This window comes from Cebus imitator, unplaced genomic scaffold (genome assembly GCF_001604975.1).
Source record: "Cebus imitator isolate Cc_AM_T3 unplaced genomic scaffold, Cebus_imitator-1.0 Scaffold41, whole genome shotgun sequence".
Classification (NCBI taxonomy): Eukaryota; Metazoa; Chordata; class Mammalia; order Primates; family Cebidae; genus Cebus; species Cebus imitator.
The window spans coordinates 6,419,868-6,425,507 of NW_016107356.1; positions in this window are offsets into that span (position 1 = coordinate 6,419,868).

Below are 5,640 nucleotides of genomic sequence, written 5' to 3' on the forward strand. Positions count from 1 at the left end.
AAAAATTAGCTGGGCATGGTGGCACATGCCTGTAGTCCCAGCTACTCAGGAGGCTGAGGCAGGAGAATTGCTTGAACCCAGGAGGTGGAGGCTGTGGTGAGGCGAGATCGTGCCATTGCACTCCAGCCTGAGTAACAAGAGCAAAACCCTATCTCAAAAAAAAAAAAAAGAAAGAAAAAGTCAGAGTTTAAGCTGGGCACAGTGGCTCATGCCTGTAATCTCAGCACTTTGGGAGGCCGAGGCGGGCAGATCACCTGAGGTCAGGATTTCAAGACCAGCCTGGCTAAATGGCAAAACCCTGTCTCTACGAAAAATGCAAAAATAAGCTGGGCGTGGTGGCACACATCTGTAGTCCCAGCTACTTGAGAGGCTGAGGCAGGAGAATTCTTTGAACCCAGGTGGTGGAGGTTGCAGTGAGCCAAGATTGTGCCACTGCACTCCAGCCTGGGAAACAGAGCAAGACTCCATCTCAAACAAACAAACAAATAAATTAAAACAAGCAAATAAAGTCTATGGGAAGCCATTTATTTGGATTGAACTTTTGCAGTAGACCAACAGACCAGAACAAAATGGAGTCACTCATGCCAAAGTTGCATGTCACAAAATGAAACCAAGTCGTTAATTTGATGCAGATGGGTCGGTTTTAGCCAGCATAATGAGGAAGTCCTCTCTGCTTTCCCCTACAGGGAAAGTGACCTGAAGCAACTAGATATTAACCAATCTGCTTTTTGTATTTGCTATTTTCTGGTTCCTGCTCAAGTTGCCTTACAAACCCAACTGTCCTGCCTAAAAACCTCTGTTTTTAGATGAGATGTTGCCCATTTATTACTCACAAAAAAAAGCCAATTAGATCATTAAACTAAATTTGTTGAAATTTGGTCTTTTGAGAAACCTAACAAAACTGTCTGTTCAAATTAGGTCTCAATCGGTTTGACACAATGGCAGTGGTCTTTAATAGTGTCTTTGCTATCTGGTGTGACAAGTTTCCGGGATTCTCTTGGCAGACTTAAAATCAGTCGTCTCAGATGCCTTTTTTCCTCCTGAAAAAAATAACCATAGAAAAAATGGTATTTTGAGATTACAATCCTAATTCTTTTTATTTATTTATTTATTTCTAATTAATTTTTGAGACAGAGTCTTGCTCTGTCACCCATGCTGGAGTGTGATGGTGCAATCTCGGCTCACTGCAACCTCCACCTCCCAGGTTCAAGCGATTCTCCTGGCTCAGCCTCCCAAGTAGCTGGGACTACAGGTGTGTGTCACCGTGCCTGGCTAATTTTTTGTATTTTTAGTAGAGATGGGGTTTTGCCATGTTGGCCAGGGTGGTCTCGAACTCCTGCCCTCAGGTGGTCCACCTGCCTCAGCGTCCCAAAGTGCTGGGATTACAGGTGTGAGCCACTGTGCCCGGCCTCTCTCTTTTTTTTTTTTTGAGATGGAGTTTTGCTCTGTTGCCCAGGCTGGAGTGCAATGGCTCGACCTTGGCTCACTGCAACCTCTGCCTTCCAGGTTCAAGCAATTCTCCTGCCTTAGCCTCCCGAGTAGCTGGGACTACAGGCGCGCACCACCGCGACTGGCTAATTTTTGCATTTTTAGTAGAGCCAGGGTTTCACTATGTTGGGCAGGCTGGTCTCGAACTCCTGACCTCAAGTGATCCACCCACCTCAGCCTCCCAAAGTACCGGGCTTACAGGCTTGAGTCACCGTGCCCAGCCGAGACTCCATCTCAAAACAAAAAACAAAAACAACCCCACCCAATAAAAAAAACCCTCATGAATTCATGGTGATATTTCCAATTCACAGCAAATTCAGATTTGACTTGTTGTTCTTTAGACTTACAAGTAAATCTGAATTTGTCTGATATGGGCAGCACAGGTGTGTGGCTGAGCAGCTGCTATGATCAGGAATCCCCCATAAGCCTTGATGCCTCCAGTTCACAGTCAAAACTGCTGGCTGGGTATTTGCTCGACTGTATATTATATTTATATAGTGTATCTTTTTTTTTTTTTTTTTTCCCTTTCACCCAGGCTCAAGTGCAGTGCCATGAACTTTGCTCACGGCAACCTCCGCCTCCCAGGTTCAAGCGATTCTCCTGCCTCAGCCTCCCGAGTAGCTGGGATTATAGGCACCTGCAACCACGCCCGGCTAATTTTTGTATTTTTAGTAGAGACAGGGTTTCACCACGTTGGCCAGGCTGGTCTTGAACTCCTGACCTCAGGCAATCATCCACCTGCCTCCGCCTCTCAAAGTGCTGGGATTACAGGCATGAGCCGCCATGCCTAGCTTACAGTGTATTTCTTTTTTATCACTCTGAGAATTCTGGCTCTTGAGGGTATGGGGATGATAGATTAGAATATTAGGTAATTATTCATTAGTTTTAGCCCAATTTAAACACAAAGCATTCTGATAATAGCAATAGCAACACTACTATCAATAAGGTTACTGAATAGACTTTTTTTTGTACATGCTGTCTCCATCCTCTATCTCCTCTTCTCTTTTTTTCACACTTCTATTCTTTCTACATTGCCAAGCATATAGCCAGCACATCTTTTATATTTATTTTTTGAGGCAGGGTCTTGCTCTGTTGCCCAGGCTGGAGTGCAGTGGTGTGATCTTGGCTCACTGCAACCTCTGCCTCCCGACCTCAATCCATCCTCCCACCTCAGCTTCCTGAGTAGATGAGACTACAGGCATGTGGCACCACGCCCAGCTAATTTTTGTATTTTTTAGTAGAGACAGGGTTTCACCATGTCAGTCTCGATCTCTCGCCCTCGTGATCTACCTGCCTCAGCCTCCCAAAGTGCTGGGATTACAGGCGTGAGCCACCGAGCCCAGCTGATCATTGATTTTTTTTGAAGGTTTTTTTTTTTTTAATGTCTCTATCTCTTTCAGTTCTTCTCTGATCTTAGTTATTTTTGTCTTCTGCTAGCTTTTGAATTCGTTTGCTCTTGCTTTTCTAGTTCTTTTAACCGTGATGTTAGGGTGTTGATTTTAGATCTTTTCAACTTTCTCCTTTGGGCATTTAGCACTATAAATTTCCCTCTAAATGCTGTTTTAGCTGTGCCCCAGCGATTCTGGTATGTTGTGTCTTTGTTGTCATTGGTTTCAAAGAACTGATTTATTTCTGTCTTAATTTCGTTATTTACCCAGTAGTCATTCAGGAGCAGGTTGTTCAGTTTCCATGTAGTTGTGTGGTTTTGAGGGAGTTTCTGAATCCTGAGTTCATATTTGATTGCACTGTGGTCCCAGAGACTGTGTGTTATGATTTTCATTCTTTTTCATTTGCTGAGGGGTGTTTTTCTTCCAGTTACGTGTTCAATTTTAGAATGAGTGTGATGGGCCGGGTGCAGTGGCTCACGCCTGTAATCCTAGCACTTTGGGAGGCCGAGGTGGGTGGATCACCTAAGTCATGAGTTCAAGACTAGCCTGACCATCACGATGAAACCCCATCTTAAAAAAAAAAAAAAAAAAAAAAAAAAGGATGAGTGTGATTCAGTGCTGGGAAGAATGTATATTCTGTTGATTTGGGGTGGAGAGTCCTTTAGATGTCTATTAGGTCTTCTTGGTCCAGAGCTGAGTTCAAGTCCTAAATAGCCTTGTTTAATTTTCTGTATTGTTAATCTGTCTAATATTGACAGTGGGGTGTTAAAGTCTCCCACTATTATCGTGTGGGAGTCTAAGTCCCTTTGTAGGTCTCTAAGAACTTGCTTTATGAATCTGGGTGCTCCTGTATTGGGTGCATATACATTTAGGAGAGTTAACTCTTCTTGCTGCATTGATCCCTTTACAATTATGTAATGCCCTCTTTGTCTTTTTTGATCTTTGCTGGTTTAAAGTCTGTTTTAGGCCGGGTGCAGTGGCTCACACCTGTAATCCCAGCACTCTGGGAGGCTGAGGCGGGCAGATCACCTGAGGTCGGGAGTTCAAGACCAGCCTGACCAACATGGTGAAACCCCGTCTTAAAAAAAAAAAAAAAAAAAAAAAAAAAAAAGAAAAACCCCTCAAAAAAAAAAAAAAAAAAAAAAAAAAAAGTCTGTTTTATCAGAGACTAGGATTGCAACCCCTGCTTTTTTTTGTTTGTTTGTTTTCCATTTGCTTGGTAAATATTCCTCCACTGCTTCATTTTGAGCCTATGTGTGTCGTTGCACATGAGATGGGTCTCCTGAATATAGCACACCCATGGGTCTTGACTCCTTATCCAATTTGCCAGTCTGTGTCTTTTAATTGGGGCATTTAGCCCATTTACATTTAAGGTTAATATCATTAAGTGTGAATCTGATCCTGTCATTATGGTGCTAGCTGGTTATTTTACCTGTTAGTTGATGCAGTTTCTTCATAGTGACGATGGTCTTTACAATTTGGTATGTTTTTGCAGTGGCTGGTACCAGTTTTTCCTTTGATATTTAGTGCTTCCTTCAGGAGTTCTTGTAAGGCAGGCTTGGTGGTGACAAAATCTCTCAGCATTTGCTTGTCTGTAAAGGATTTTATTTCTCCTTTGCTTATGAAGCTTAGTTTGGCTGGATATGAAATTCTGGGTTGAAAATTCTTTTCTTCAAGAATGTTGGATATTGGCCGAGGGGAACAGATGTGAACTACTGATTAGAACTGGTGGAGAAGGTTGTTTACTGAAACTACAAGGAAGTTAAACTTTAAAATGGAGGACAAAGAACTGAACCTACTGACATACTGATTCTTTGAAGAGAAATTTAGAACTCATTGTCTCCAACAGTAGAGATGGGGTTTCTTCATGTTGGCCAGGCTGGTCTTGAACTCCTGCCCTCAGGTGATCCGCCCACCTCAGCTGCCCAAAGTGCAGGGATTACAGGGGTGAGCCACCATGCCCGGCCAGCTAACTTAAAAACATTTTTTTAAGTAATGAGGTCTACCCGTGTTGCCCAGGCTCATCTTGAACTCCTGGGTCAAAGAGATCCTCATGCTTTAGCATCTCAAAGAGCTGGGATTACAGGCATGAGCCACTGCACCCAGCCAATTTTGCTTTTTTAAAAAATTAATTAATTTTGAGAAACTTGCTCTGTCACCAGAGCCCCAGGCTGGAGTGCAGTGGTGCCATCTCGGCTCACTGCAACCTCCACCTCTCGGATTCAAGCAATTCCCCTGCCTCAGCCTCCTGAGTAGCTGGGATTACAGACGCCCACCACCATGCCCAGCTAATTTTGGTATTTTTGGTAGAGATGGTGTTCCACATATTGGCTGGGCTGGTCTTGAACCCAAGCCAAGTGATCCCCCAGCCTCGACCTCCCAATGTGTTGGGATTATAGGTGTGAGCCACTCACTGCACCCAGGTTTTAGCCTTTAGGACTCTTTTTTTTTTTTTTTTTTTTTTGAGATGGAGCCTGGCTGCAGCGCCCAGGCTGGAGTGCAATGGTGTGATCTCGGCTCACCGCAATCTCAGCCTCTGGGGTTCAAGTGAGTCTTCTGGGATTACAGGCGCACACCCCCAGGCCCGAAGTAGAGACAGGGTTTCACCATATTGGCCAGGCTGGTCTCGAACTCCTGACTTCTAGTAATCTGCCCGCCTCAGACTACCAAAGTGCTGGGATTACAGGCGTTACCCACCGCGCTGGGCCATAGGACTCTTTTTTTTTTTTTCTAGAATCAAAAGCTGATAATTTTCAGGGCAATA